Source organism: Haematobia irritans, chromosome 5, assembly GCF_050003625.1.
Source record: "Haematobia irritans isolate KBUSLIRL chromosome 5, ASM5000362v1, whole genome shotgun sequence".
NCBI lineage: Eukaryota > Metazoa > Arthropoda > Insecta > Diptera > Muscidae > Haematobia > Haematobia irritans.
The window spans coordinates 69,382,547-69,398,726 of record NC_134401.1 but is presented as its reverse complement, the minus strand read 5'-3'; the positions used below and the strand labels follow the sequence as shown (position 1 = coordinate 69,398,726).

Sequence of the window (16,180 nt, the reverse complement as noted above, 5' to 3'; positions counted from 1 at the left end):
GTTATAAACGTCAGTTTTCAACTCGAAAAAAACATAGTACCACAAATGGAAAAATTTCGCAAGTTTTTCGCATTTTTTGGTTTTGTATGGAGTTTCAACGCGAAAACCGAACAGAGTACCGGCCTTTAGCAATAATGTCTCAAGTGTTGTTCTCAAATTGAAATGCATCGCTACTCAATAATTTGTCAAACAATTTTCGATGCGAGTCAAATTCAAAATTAACATTGTTGCAAATACTTTTCAACCTAAATTTGTATGAATGATATCCCCACTTCAAATTGAAAGTCAAAGCCCAAATTCTATGAATTTTGTATAATTTATTCATTTTCATCAAAATAAAATATATAATAATACACTACACTACATAATACACTACAATACCAATTGATAAATAATAATCTTATTAAACATATCAACAAATATGTCATGTGCGGCCGAATATTGTTTTGATTTTTATGGTTTTTGGCGCCATCTGTTGGCGGAAAGCAGAAAACGTATGATGAATATGGTTATCCATCCCTGGCAAAAACAAAGATATGTTTTTGTTGGGGATTGGAATCAAATTTCGCGATGGCTGGGAAATGGAGAAGATTATGGCGAATGCAGCGTCAATAATGGAGGTTTTTGGAGCGTCAGATGATTCTGAGTTTGGATGCTGAGAAGAGTGGTTGGTGTGACAAAAAGAAATAGAAAAAATTGTGATTGTGGATTGCATTTTATTGAATAAATTTATCAACATTATAATATGAGCACGATATAAACACAAGCAATTATATATAAACAGTAATATAAAACAATTTTGTTTGAAAGCTATTTAATAAGAAATAAACTATGGAACAATATTACAAAGTTTTGTGTTGAAGCAAAATGTGATTTTTTTATGAAACATTTTAACTGAAAATTAAGCAAAAGTTCTTAATATATGATTAAAAGACTAGTTATTGCGAAAAGACTGAAAAGAAAGAAAATAAAAAGTCAGCATTAGTGAAATCGATAAAAAATATATAATTAATGAGTCATAAAAACTTTCAATAAAAGACTACTTGCCTGTTGTTGTCCACCTCCACTGCCATGTTGTAATTGACATCGACTTCAATCTTTCCCAGCTGGCGAATATTTGATGGTCTCCAGAAATATTGTTGATTTTGGTGCTGTATTGCTTTCCGTCTTCCATGCTGCGTATGATCCTATTCCATCTTGGGTGTATTTAGCGCTGGTCAACCTACAGCGCCACAGGTACCTCTGTTTCGTCTGTTGTCATACTTTGAATACTTGGACATTTGTTTGACATCGACTGACGGACAGACATAGACAGGAGCTTCTGCAAATAAAATAAAGAAATCTATTAGTTATTTGATTTATGCCAGTTTTTGTGTGTCAGCAAAAGGGGTATTCATTAGCGCGGTTTTGTTTCGTTGCGCCTGGTTTGGGCATGATAAATAGTGTTTAGGCTGCGCTCACTCTAGGAAGATTTTGCTCCTGTAGTGGTATTCTGTATTCAATGTTAACGATGAATCGCATCGTTAAGATGGGATAACAAGAAAAATAGCATCAAAGCTATTCGGTAGACGTTTTGAACTATATTTACAATCGTTTAAAATCAGCTGTGTTGTTTTCTGTGCAGATAACAATAAATACATCGTTAAGTAAACAACGAAGATTTTGTATTTCTTTTAAATATCCAAACAATTTTGCAAACTGTTTTTGTCATTCCACCGTTTTTCGTCGCAGGGTTGCCAATCGCAACGCAGCTTAAACAACAGTTGCTACAGATTAGTTACAGAATGACACGATCGTTAGTGCAAACATGCTTTTTCGTAGACAACGTAAATGGTGCAATTATCGTGAAGAAATACAGAATCCCACTACTGGATAAACTTATATTCTGCGCGGCTCATTATATGGCATCCCTAAAATTTTGTAGAAATAATCTTGTATAATGAACGCTTCTTCATATACATGTTTGCCCCCGTATAACGCTGTGCGCGTGCTAATAATTCTGCATATAAAATTCAATTACTTGTATTTTTGGCTTTTTATGTAGAATACTTGAAATAAATATATATTTTTTGAGCTTTTTGGTGTTTTGCAATAGAATTCGATTATCTTTGCATGTTTGTGCACTAGGTTACAATCATGTGAAAAGTGGTGCCAATTCAAAAAGACAAAATTTTGGACAATCAAATATTTACTATGTGCCGTTCAGACGCCACAGATTTGTCGAATGTCGTGCGAAATTACCATTGCCCATAACGTTAAAGTAGCAGCCCGATTAAATTTCAGGCTCACTTAGACTATTCAGTCCATTCCCAATAAACACAGGATGAGCGTTTTTCAAATGCAACAACTTTTCAGTTTGATGGTAAATATAATTTTCAACATAAATTCAACTTGACTTGAAAAAGCTCATCCTCAATACATCTTCAAATTGTTTGCGAATTACTTCCAATTTGCCAAAATGTTGACGAAATCCTTGAAAAGTTGTTGAAGATAATATGAGAAAACTTTGACAAAACACTACCCTAAAATGCAACAAAAAAACCATGTGGTTTTCAATACTTATTTGTGCAACGAAGTTCGTGGTCAATTGCAAGAAATAAAAAAATGGAAAATTTTAGACAAATAACCAAATAGTTTATAAAAATAGGTAAGTGAAAATAAGACATGAAATAAAACTTTAAGGAAGTCACTAAATTTATATCTCTTTGCAGAAAACTAAAATTATGGATTCTACGTTCTTGAAAACATTAAAAAGCTGACCGATGAACAAATGGTGGACAATTAACTGGAACTGCTTCAAATAGTTTATAATAATTGGTACGTCAATATGAAAAATTAAATCAACACTTTGGAGAAGTCACTAAATTTAAATCTCTTTGCAGAAAACCAAAATCTTTGGATGCTACATTCTTGCAAACATTAAGAAGCTGATCAATGAAAAATTAGTGGCTTATCGACAAGAAAAAGTTTCCAGAAACATTACAAGTGCAACCAATTAAAATTGTTAAAAACAACAAATTGTTGAAATCAACAATTTCTGGATGAAAATGGGCATCACATCGTTAGTTTAATTTTCAGTTAAAATGGATATTTTGTGAATTCCTTCTGCTGGAAATCAATTCTAACACGCGGTCCAGTACGTTCCCGCATATTAATAAATTTTAATGCTGTTTTATGACACCAAAAGCAAGGAAAACGAATTATCAATGCAAAAGTGTTTACTAATAATGTTTAAGATATTGTTACGCTTTTATATTTAGGCGTTTTTAATTACCCGACAATTAAAACACAGTTCTTTTAAATAGGTTAGGTTAGGTTATGTGGCAGCCCGATGTATCAGGCTCACTTAGACTATTCAGTCCATTGTGATACCACAGTGGTGAACTTCTCTCTTATCACTGAGTGCTGCCCGATTCCATGTTAAGCTCAATGACAAGGGACCTCCTTTTTATAGCCGAGTCCGAACGGCGTTACACATTGCAGTGAAACCACTTAGAGAAGCTTTGTAACCCTCAGAAATGTCACCAGCATTACTGAGGTGGGATAATCCACCGCTGAAAAACTTTTTGGTGTTCAGTCGTAGCAGGAATCGAACCCACGACTTTGTGTATGCAAGGCGGGCATGCTAACCATTGCACCACGGTGGCTCCCTTTCTTTTAAATAACGACAATCTACAATTTATTTACTATGACTTCACACTTTACAATTCGTTCACACTGAAGTTATTCGTTTGACGCTTTAATTAAGACTGACTCGCAAGCAGCATGCGAGCGCTTTTATATATGACGGTGTGGCAATACGAGAACATTCTGGTAGCACTACAATATTCTGGCAACGCCAGAACATTCTTAGACAATGCTAGAAGGATCTACGACCATTAAGTAATTCGTCTGGTGGCTGCCAAACACATACACACTCACATAGATATATGCTCGCATTACTACAACAACAATGACAATAGACAATGAGATGAAATGAGAAAGCAAAATAACAAAGCAAAGGGGTTGTTATTCTGTGAGAGAGTAAGAACTAACATTTCGGTAAGCAAACAAAAGAACATAAAAGAAATTCAGGAAAATACTAGAAAATGAATAGATGATTCCAACAAGTGATAGCGAAATTTTATCGTTACAATTTTAAATTTTAAATTAACGGAAACTAATTTAAATAAACTTATATCTATAATTATCAAATTCGTAACACTGCCTCCCGCTTAAGCCTGTTCGTCCCGAACAGGCACAGAACCTGTTCCGTAAGGAGCCAATCGTTCCAGATGTACAACTTTCATCTTTGATCTAGGGCTGTCGTCCTTCTGAATCCGGTATACAACATCATTGATCTTCTTGATGACCTTGTATGGGCCTTCCCACTGTGTTTGCAGTTTAGGACACAATCCTTTCTTACGTTGCGGGTTAAATAGCAGAACCAATTCTTCTTCTTGGAAGCCCTCAGTATTTACAGCACGATCGTATCTCGCCTTCATTCTGTTGCTGACCATTTTTATTTTGTTGCGCACTGATTCGTGAACTTCACCGAAAGTGTTTGGGATGTCGTTTCTGTTTTCTTCCATGGCGAGCTCATTAGGTTTAGCACCGAATATCAGATCACCAGGCAACTTCAACTCAGTTCCGAATAGAACATTGGCAGGTGTTCGAGAGGTGGAATCATGAATGGCAGATCTATACGACAGCAAAAACTTTGGTATATGCTCGTCCCAGTCCCTCTGGCCGTTGTCCACTACTTTTCGAAGATGTTCCTCCAGAGTGCGATTAAACCTTTCTACCATGCCATCGGATTGCGGATGTAATGGTGTAGTCCTCGTTTTCTTGATACCAAGGGATTCACACATCTCTTTGAATATGGCCGATTCAAAATTTCTTCCCTGGTCTGAGTGAATCTCGGACGGCACACCGTAGCGACATATCCAGTTTTTGTTGACAACATCCACAATCGTTTTTGCTTCTTGGTTTGGAATTGCATACACCTCCGGCCATTTGCTGAAGTAATCCATGACCACAAGGACATAATGGTTTCCAGAATCACTTACTGGGAAAGGGCCTGCCACGTCCATTGCTATTCTTTCAAACGGGGCTCCTGGTCTATATTCTTGCATAGGACCTCGACTTTTCCTTGTTGGACCTTTCGCCTTCATGCACTTCTCGCAATTGGCTACCCATTCAGCAATTGATTTCTGGCATCCAACCCAGTAGAATCGTTGCTTCACTTTCTCGGCGGTTTTGGTTATTCCCAGATGACCTCCACTGGGACCATTATGGAACTCCGCCAAAACATCTCTTATTTTGGAATCTGGAACGATGATCAAATTTCGGCTGCTCTTGCCATCTTCGCTTTCCCATTTACGTTGCAGGGATCCATTGACTAGAACTAAACTATCCCATTGAGCCCAGTATGATTTCATAAGTGGACTTTCGGCTGCGATGTCTTTCTTACTGGGCTTCTTGTTCTCTTCCTTTGCCGAAATAATTTTGTTCAAAATGGGATCTTTACGCTGCTCTGTTGGCCAGTCCACTCCAGATTCGACGTGTAACAGCCGAATATCAACAATCTCCTCCTTGTGTTCAGCCTTCGAGCAGTGCTTGCATTCTATACTGCAAGGTCGACGTGACAAAGCGTCAGCGTTACCGTGTTTTCCACCTTTTCTATGCTCGACACTGAAATCATAGCTTTGGAGCCTCTCGATCCAACGTGCCAGTTGAGCTTCCGGATTCTTGAATTGGAGCAACCATTGTAGAGCTGAGTGATCAGTCCTGAGCAAGAAGTGTTGTCCATACAAATATTTATGATAATGTTTTACACTCTCTATGACGGCTAGCAGCTCTCGTCGCGTTACACAGTAGTTCTTTTCGGGCTTGGACAACGTTCGGCTGAAATATCCGATGACCTTCTCCTTGCCGTCTATCTGTTGGGATAGCACACCTCCAATACCATGCGCGCTAGCATCTGTATCCAAAACAAATTTTTCGCCCGGAATAGGATACGCTAGAACAGGAGCTGAACATAAAAGTTCTTTTAAATGTTGGAATGAATCCTCCTGTTCGTCGCTCCACTGGAACTTCTGACCTTTTTGCGTCAATTTGTGGAGACTAGCGGCGATGCTGGCGAAGTTTGGGACGAATCGTCGGTAATATGTACATAACCCAAGGAAACTTCTTAATTCGTGGAGATTTCGGGGTCGTGGCCAATCTCTGACAGCTTGGATTTTGTCTTCATCGGTGGATATGCCCTCTGCAGTCACATGATGACCCAGGTATTTAACTTCCCGCTGGAAAAGGGAGCATTTCTTTGCGTTAAGGCGTAGACCAGCGGCTGACAATTGCTGGATAACGTCTTTCAAGTTCTTAAGGTGCTCGTCAAATGTTTTGCCCATCACTATGATGTCGTCCAAGTATATCAAGCACGACTTGCAGTGCAACCCCTTCAGTACCCGCTCCATCAATCTTTCGAAGGTAGCCGGAGCGTTGCAGAGCCCGAACGGCATTACATTGAATTGCCAGAGACCGCCATTAACGCCAAAAGCCGTCTTTTCCTTGTCTTTCTCGGCGATCTCTACTTGCCAATATCCACTCTGCAAATCAAGCGTAGAAAACCATGTTGTTCCGGCTAGTGTGTCCAACGTGTCATCAATGCGTGGAAGCGGATAACTGTCCTTTTTGGTGACATCATTCAGTTTTCTGTAGTCCACGCAGAATCGGGTACTTCCATCTTTCTTTTTGACCAGCACAACTGGGGAACACCAAGGACTTGATGATGGCTCGATCACTCCACTCTCCGCCATTTCCTTTATGAGCTTTTGAACTTCGTCTCTTTTTGCCAGGGGAACACTTCGTGGTGCCTGTTTTATGGGCCTTTCTTCTGCGGTTTTAATTTCATGTTTCACTACAGATGTTCTTCCTTGATTTCCCTTTTCAGAAGCAAAAGCACAGGCGTTTTTCCACAACAATTGCTTGGCTTTATTTCTCTCTGACGGCGATAGATGACGTGTCCAAGCCTCGACATACGCTTCTAGATGTTTTCTCACTGCTCCATGTGTCTTTGATGAGTTGCCTTCCAAATTGACTATTGCCTCGGCTGGTGTACATTTGCCAATGTCAGAAAATTTTACAATTTGCTCGTGATTGTCAGACAAGTTCAAGACACGAACTGGTATTAGTCTCTCTTCGTTCGTTGTTACCAGGGCATTTGCTATCAAGATGTTGTTGCTTTTGTTTTCTGCTGGTTCAACAACCCACAATTGGCCGACTTCACAATCTCCATTCATAGAAACCCATATAATTGCTTCGGCATTCGGTGGTATAGACTCTGACTGGCTCGTTGTCAAACGTCTGACAGGTGTATTCCCGTCGTATCCCACGTTTACCGTTATTTCGGCATCGCACCATGTCATTACACGACGCTTCATATCCAAATTGAGACCAAAAGCAATCATGAAATCCGCTCCAATTATAACTTCGTCTACTATATCGGCCACAATGAAATCATAAGTAACGGATTTGTTAGCAATAGTTAATTTTACGGTGACCTTTCCATATACGGTTGCGGGTTCCCCTGTAGCCGTGCGTAGCTTGACTCCAATCAGTGGTGTAACTTTTCCTTTTACTAAATCAGATCTAATGATAGACTTTGATGCACCAGTATCCAACGTCAAAGTACGCTTGTCGCCATTAATAACACCCGCAATAGTTAAATTGTTATTTTTCTGTTGAACTATTGCTATGGAGATGGTGGGGCCATCGTCTGTGGGAGCCAGCTCTTGCCCCGCTGAACTAGCTCGATTTAGTTTAAAGGTGACTCACTTGACTGTGGGGTCACCTTCTTATGGTTATTGTTTAATGGAGATGGTGATGTGGATCTTGACCGTTTGCGTCGTGCTTTGCATTCTCGAGCTAGATGTCCCGTCTTATCACAGTTATAGCATTTGATTCGGGATTTAGTTGCATCCTGTTTCAATTCTTGCATTACCTGCTTCATTGCCTCTTTCATCGAGTCAATGATAGATTTCGATTCTTCACACTCGGTCTCTACTCTGCGTACTTTGTGAATTTGAGGCCGTGCCAGCAATCTCGCAGTTTCTTGCGCAAGTGCAAATGTTACTGTTTCTGCGAATGTAGCCTTTTGTGACGCATATGTTGCACATTTTATGTCTGGGTCTCGAATGCCATTCACAAAGGTCTCAATTTTGATGCGGTCCACAAGTGAGTGACTCTCTCCTGGGTATGTCAGTAGCACCAACCGCTCAACTTCTGTTGCAAAGTCTTGTAGAGTCTCGTTTGATTTCTGGACTCTACCTCTTAATTCCATTCTAAAGATGTCTTGCTTGTGCTCTCCACCATACTTGCGTTGAAGCGCCGCTATTACTTCATTATAGTTATTTCTAGAAACAGCGGGAATGCTTTGTATCACATCAGCAGCATTGCCCTTTAATGCCAATAGAAGTTCAATTGCTTTATCATCGTCATTCCACAAATTTCTAGAAGCAACCATTTCGAATTGGAATTTGAAGACATAAAATGACGTTGAGCCATCGAAAACAGGAGTTTTGATTTTTGAGCCCTCGATGACGCGCACTGGACCACCTTTAATTTCCAGCTCTGACATTTTTTTCTCGATGTGCAGAAACTTCTCATCATGAACCATAATTTTCTCATCCACGGAAAGAACTTTCTTATCCAATTCCACAATTTGATTTTCTTTATGGTCCACACGTTTCTCAATGCCTTCAGAAATTTGTTGTAATTTTTCGTTGACCATTCTAGAATTTTCGTCGAATTTTTCTTCCAATTTTCTAGAATTAGCTTCCATCATTTTTCTAGAATTCTCTTGCATTTTTAGAGAATTTTCTTCCATCATTTTGCTCAAAATATTGACCATCGATGTGTAATCAACAACATTAGAAGCTACAGATGGAGTTTCCAAGGCGCTGGCTACTACTGATTCGTCAAGATCTTCCTTATAATCGAACTCATGTGTTTCGATATCAATACTGCGCCGCTCGAACTCTTCCAGTAGTCGCTTTTGTAATTGAGCCTTGTTTCCTGTTGTCGGCAGCTCCAGTTTGCTCAATTCCTTTTTTAAGTCTTCCACACGAAGCTCATTAAACTTCATTGTAGATTTTTTTCCGTTATTTCACTTCCGACACCAATAGTTACGCTTTTATATTTAGGCGTTTTTAATTACCCGACAATTAAAACACAGTTCTTTTAAATAACGACAATCTACAATTTATTTACTATGACTTCACACTTTACAATTCGTTCACACTGAAGTTATTCGTTTGACGCTTTTATTAAGACTGACTCGCAAGCAGCATGCGAGCGCTTTTATATATGACGGTGTGGCAATACGAGAACATTCTGGTAGCACTACAATATTCTGGCAACGCCAGAACATTCTTAGACAATGCTAGAAGGATCTACGACCATTAAGTAATTCGTCTGGTGGCTGCCAAACACATACACACTCACATAGATATATGCTCGCATTACTACAACAACAATGACAATAGACAATGAGATGAAATGAGAAAGCAAAATAACAAAGCAAAGGGGTTGTTATTCTGTGAGAGAGTAAGAACTAACATTTCGGTAAGCAAACAAAAGAACATAAAAGAAATTCAGGAAAATACTAGAAAATGAATAGATGATTCTAACAAGTGATAGCGAAATTTTATCGTTACAATTTTAAATTTTAAATTAACGGAAACTAATTTAAATAATTCGTAACACTGCCTCCCGCTTAATAACACTGCCTCCCGCTTAAGCCTGTTCGTCCCGAACAGGCACAGAACCTGTTCCGTAAGGAGCCAATCGTTCCAGATGTACAACTTTCATCTTTGATCTAGGGCTGTCGTCCTTCTGAATCCGGTATACAACATCATTGATCTTCTTGATGACCTTGTATGGGCCTTCCCACTGTGTTTGCAGTTTAGGACACAATCCTTCCTTTCGTTGCGGGTTAAATAGCAGAACCAATTCTTCTTCTTGGAAGCCCTCAGTATTTACAGCACGATCGTATCTCGCCTTCATTCTGTTGCTGACCATTTTTATTTTGTTGCGCACTGATTCGTGAACTTCACCGAAAGTGTTTGGGATGTCGTTTCTGTTTTCTTCCATGGCGAGCTCATTAGGTTTAGCACCGAATATCAGATCACCAGGCAACTTCAACTCAGTTCCGAATAGAACATTGGCAGGTGTTCGAGAGGTGGAATCATGAATGGCAGATCTATACGACAGCAAAAACTTTGGTATATGCTCGTCCCAGTCCCTCTGGCCGTTGTCCACTACTTTTCGAAGATGTTCCTCCAGAGTGCGATTAAACCTTTCTACCATGCCATCGGATTGCGGATGTAATGGTGTAGTCCTCGTTTTCTTGATACCAAGGGATTCACACATCTCTTTGAATATGGCCGATTCAAAATTTCTTCCCTGGTCTGAGTGAATCTCGGACGGCACACCGTAGCGACATATCCAGTTTTTGTTGACAACATCCACAATCGTTTTTGCTTCTTGGTTTGGAATTGCATACACCTCCGGCCATTTGCTGAAGTAATCCATGACCACAAGGACATAATGGTTTCCAGAATCACTTACTGGGAAAGGGCCTGCCACGTCCATTGCTATTCTTTCAAACGGGGCTCCTGGTCTATATTCTTGCATAGGACCTCGACTTTTCCTTGTTGGACCTTTCGCCTTCATGCACTTCTCGCAATTGGCTACCCATTCAGCAATTGATTTCTGGCATCCAACCCAGTAGAATCGTTGCTTCACTTTCTCGGCGGTTTTGGTTATTCCCAGATGACCTCCACTGGGACCATTATGGAACTCCGCCAAAACATCTCTTATTTTGGAATCTGGAACGATGAACAAATTTCGGCTGCTCTTGCCATCTTCGCTTTCCCATTTACGTTGCAGGGATCCATTGACTAGAACTAAACTATCCCATTGAGCCCAGTATGATTTCATAAGTGGACTTTCGGCTGCGATGTCTTTCTTACTGGGCTTCTTGTTCTCTTCCTTTGCCGAAATAATTTTGTTCAAAATGGGATCTTTACGCTGTTCTGTTGGCCAGTCCACTCCAGATTCGACGTGTAACAGCCGAATATCAACAATCTCCTCCTTGTGTTCAGCCTTCGAGCAGTGCTTGCATTCTATACTGCAAGGTCGACGTGACAAAGCGTCAGCGTTACCGTGTTTTCCACCTTTTCTATGCTCGACACTGAAATCATAGCTTTGGAGCCTCTCGATCCAACGTGCCAGTTGAGCTTCCGGATTCTTGAATTGGAGCAACCATTGTAGAGCTGAGTGATCAGTCCTGAGCAAGAAGTGTTGTCCATACAAATATTTATGATAATGTTTTACACTCTCTATGACGGCTAGCAGCTCTCGTCGCGTTACACAGTAGTTCTTTTCGGGCTTGGACAACGTTCGGCTGAAATATCCGATGACCTTCTCCTTGCCGTCTATCTGTTGGGATAGCACACCTCCAATACCATGCGCGCTAGCATCTGTATCCAAAACAAATTTTTCGCCCGGAATAGGATACGCTAGAACAGGAGCTGAACATAAAAGTTCTTTTAAATGTTGGAATGAATCCTCCTGTTCGTCGCTCCACTGGAACTTCTGACCTTTTTGCGTCAATTTGTGGAGACTAGCGGCGATGCTGGCGAAGTTTGGGACGAATCGTCGGTAATATGTACATAACCCAAGGAAACTTCTTAATTTCGGCTGCTCTTGCCATCTTCGCTTTCCCATTTACGTTGCAGGGATCCATTGACTAGAACTAAACTATCCCATTGAGCCCAGTATGATTTCATAAGTGGACTTTCGGCTGCGATGTCTTTCTTACTGGGCTTCTTGTTCTCTTCCTTTGCCGAAATAATTTTGTTCAAAATGGGATCTTTACGCTGTTCTGTTGGCCAGTCCACTCCAGATTCGACGTGTAACAGCCGAATATCAACAATCTCCTCCTTGTGTTCAGCCTTCGAGCAGTGCTTGCATTCTATACTGCAAGGTCGACGTGACAAAGCGTCAGCGTTACCGTGTTTTCCACCTTTTCTATGCTCGACACTGAAATCATAGCTTTGGAGCCTCTCGATCCAACGTGCCAGTTGAGCTTCCGGATTCTTGAATTGGAGCAACCATTGTAGAGCTGAGTGATCAGTCCTGAGCAAGAAGTGTTGTCCATACAAATATTTATGATAATGTTTTACACTCTCTATGACGGCTAGCAGCTCTCGTCGCGTTACACAGTAGTTCTTTTCGGGCTTGGACAACGTTCGGCTGAAATATCCGATGACCTTCTCCTTGCCGTCTATCTGTTGGGATAGCACACCTCCAATACCATGCGCGCTAGCATCTGTATCCAAAACAAATTTTTCGCCCGGAATAGGATACGCTAGAACAGGAGCTGAACATAAAAGTTCTTTTAAATGTTGGAATGAATCCTCCTGTTCGTCGCTCCACTGGAACTTCTGACCTTTTTGCGTCAATTTGTGGAGACTAGCGGCGATGCTGGCGAAGTTTGGGACGAATCGTCGGTAATACGTACATAACCCAAGGAAACTTCTTAATTCGTGGAGATTTCGGGGTCGTGGCCAATCTCTGACAGCTTGGATTTTGTCTTCATCGGTGGATATGCCCTCTGCAGTCACATGATGACCCAGGTATTTAACTTCCCGCTGGAAAAGGGAGCATTTCTTTGCGTTAAGGCGTAGACCAGCGGCTGACAATTGCTGGATAACGTCTTTCAAGTTCTTAAGGTGCTCGTCAAATGTTTTGCCCATCACTATGATGTCGTCCAAGTATATCAAGCACGACTTGCAGTGCAACCCCTTCAGTACCCGCTCCATCAATCTTTCGAAGGTAGCCGGAGCGTTGCAGAGCCCGAACGGCATTACATTGAATTGCCAGAGACCGCCATTAACGCCAAAAGCCGTCTTTTCCTTGTCTTTCTCGGCGATCTCTACTTGCCAATATCCACTCTGCAAATCAAGCGTAGAAAACCATATTGTTCCGGCTAGTGTGTCCAACGTGTCATCAATGCGTGGAAGCGGATAACTGTCCTTTTTGGTGACATCATTCAGTTTTCTGTAGTCCACGCAGAATCGGGTACTTCCATCTTTCTTTTTGACCAGCACAACTGGGGAACACCAAGGACTTGATGATGGCTCGATCACTCCACTCTCCGCCATTTCCTTTATGAGCTTTTGAACTTCGTCTCTTTTTGCCAGGGGAACACTTCGTGGTGCCTGTTTTATGGGCCTTTCTTCTGCGGTTTTAATTTCATGTTTCACTACAGATGTTCTTCCTTGATTTCCCTTTTCAGAAGCAAAAGCACAGGCGTTTTTCCACAACAATTGCTTGGCTTTATTTCTCTCTGACGGCGATAGATGACGTGTCCAAGCCTCGACATACGCTTCTAGATGTTTTCTCACTGCTCCATGTGTCTTTGATGAGTTGCCTTCCAAATTGACTATTGCCTCGGCTGGTGTACATTTGCCAATGTCAGAAAATTTTACAATTTGCTCGTGATTGTCAGTCAAGTTCAAGACACGAACTGGTATTAGTCTCTCTTCGTTCGTTGTTACCAGGGCATTTGCTATCAAGATGTTGTTGCTTTTGTTTTCTGCTGGTTCAACAACCCACAATTGGCCGACTTCACAATCTCCATTCATAGAAACCCATATAATTGCTTCGGCATTCGGTGGTATAGACTCTGACTGGCTCGTTGTCAAACGTCTGACAGGTGTATTCCCGTCGTATCCCACGTTTACCGTTATTTCGGCATCGCACCATGTCATTACACGACGCTTCATATCCAAATTGAGACCAAAAGCAATCATGAAATCCGCTCCAATTATAACTTCGTCTACTATATCGGCCACAATGAAATCATAAGTAACGGATTTGTTAGCAATAGTTAATTTTACGGTGACCTTTCCATATACGGTTGCGGGTTCCCCTGTAGCCGTGCGTAGCTTGACTCCAATCAGTGGTGTAACTTTTCCTTTTACTAAATCAGATCTAATGATAGACTTTGATGCACCAGTATCCAACGTCAAAGTACGCTTGTCGCCATTAATAACACCCGCAATAGTTAAATTGTTATTTTTCTGTTGAACTATTGCTATGGAGATGGTGGGGCCATCGTCTGTGGGAGCCAGCTCTTGCCCCGCTGAACTAGCTCGATTTAGTTTAAAGGTGACTCACTTGACTGTGGGGTCACCTTCTTATGGTTATTGTTTAATGGAGATGGTGATGTGGATCTTGACCGTTTGCGTCGTGCTTTGCATTCTCGAGCTAGATGTCCCGTCTTATCACAGTTATAGCATTTGATTCGGGATTTAGTTGCATCCTGTTCCAATTCTTGCATTACCTGCTTCATTGCCTCTTTCATCGAGTCAATGATAGATTTCGATTCTTCACACTCGGTCTCTACTCTGCGTACTTTGTGAATTTGAGGCCGTGCCAGCAATCTCGCAGTTTCTTGCGCAAGTGCAAATGTTACTTTTTCTGCGAATGTAGCCTTTTGTGACGCATATGTTGCACATTTTATGTCTGGGTCTCGAATGCCATTCACAAAGGTCTCAATTTTGATGCGGTCCACAAGTGAGTGACTCTCTCCTGGGTATGTCAGTAGCACCAACCGCTCAACTTCTGTTGCAAAGTCTTGTAGAGTCTCGTTTGATTTCTGGACTCTACCTCTTAATTCCATTCTAAAGATGTCTTGCTTGTGCTCTCCACCATACTTGCGTTGAAGCGCCGCTATTACTTCATTATAGTTATTTCTACAAACAGCGGGAATGCTTTGTATCACATCAGCAGCATTGCCCTTTAATGCCAATAGAAGTTCAATTGCTTTATCATCGTCATTCCACAAATTTCTAGAAGCAACCATTTCGAATTGGAATTTGAAGACATCAAATGACGTTGAGCCATCGAAAACAGGAGTTTTGATTTTTGAGCCCTCGATGACGCGCACTGGACCACCTTTAATTTCCAGCTCTGACATTTTTTTCTCGATGTGCAGAAACTTCTCATCATGAACCATAATTTTCTCATCCACGGAAAGAACTTTCTTATCCAATTCCACAATTTGATTTTCTATATGGTCCACACGTTTCTCAATGCCTTCAGAAATTTGTTGTAATTTTTCGTTGACCATTCTAGAATTTTCGTCGAATTTTTCTTCCAATTTTCTAGAATTAGCTTCCATCATTTTTCTAGAATTCTCTTGCATTTTTAGAGAATTTTCTTCCATCATTTTGCTCAAAATATTGACCATCGATGTGTAATCAACAACATTAGAAGCTACAGATGGAGTTTCCAAGGCGCTGGCTACTACTGATTCGTCAAGATCTTCCTTATAATCGAACTCATGTGTTTCGATATCAATACTGCGCCGCTCGAACTCTTCCAGTAGTCGCTTTTGTAATTGAGCCTTGTTTCCTGTTGTCGGCAGCTCCAGTTTGCTCAATTCCTTTTTTAAGTCTTCCACACGAAGCTCATTAAACTTCATTGTAGATTTTTTTCCGTTATTTCACTTCCGACACCAATAGTTACGCTTTTATATTTAGGCGTTTTTAATTACCCGACAATTAAAACACAGTTCTTTTAAATAACGACAATCTACAATTTATTTACTATGACTTCACACTTTACAATTCGTTCACACTGAAGTTATTCGTTTGACGCTTTAATTAAGACTGACTCGCAAGCAGCATGCGAGCGCTTTTATATATGACGGTGTGGCAATACGAGAACATTCTGGTAGCACTACAATATTCTGGCAACGCCAGAACATTCTTAGACAATGCTAGAAGGATCTACGACCATTAAGTAATTCGTCTGGTGGCTGCCAAACACATACACACTCACATAGATATATGCTCGCATTACTACAACAACAATGACAATAGACAATGAGATGAAATGAGAAAGCAAAATAACAAAGCAAAGGGGTTGTTATTCTGTGAGAGAGTAAGAACTAACATTTCGGTAAGCAAACAAAAGAACATAAAAGAAATTCAGGAAAATACTAGAAAATGAATAGATGATTCCAACAAGTGATAGCGAAATTTTATCGTTACAATTTTAAATTTTAAATTAACGGAAACTAATTTAAATAATTCGTAACACTGCCTCCCGCTTAATAACACTGCCT

General features: G+C 40.6%; 1 long non-coding RNA gene across 1 annotated transcript; it reads right to left on the bottom strand.

The window, feature by feature from the left end:
- Positions 1 to 696: 696 nt before the first annotated feature.
- On the bottom strand, positions 697 to 2,151 carry LOC142241892 (uncharacterized). Its single transcript, XR_012723857.1, has 3 exons — positions 2,021 to 2,151; positions 1,048 to 1,321; positions 697 to 952 (listed from the first exon to the last, which is right to left on the bottom strand). It is a non-coding gene; the product is annotated as an uncharacterized LOC142241892 (long non-coding RNA).
- Positions 2,152 to 16,180: the final 14,029 nt, after the last annotated feature.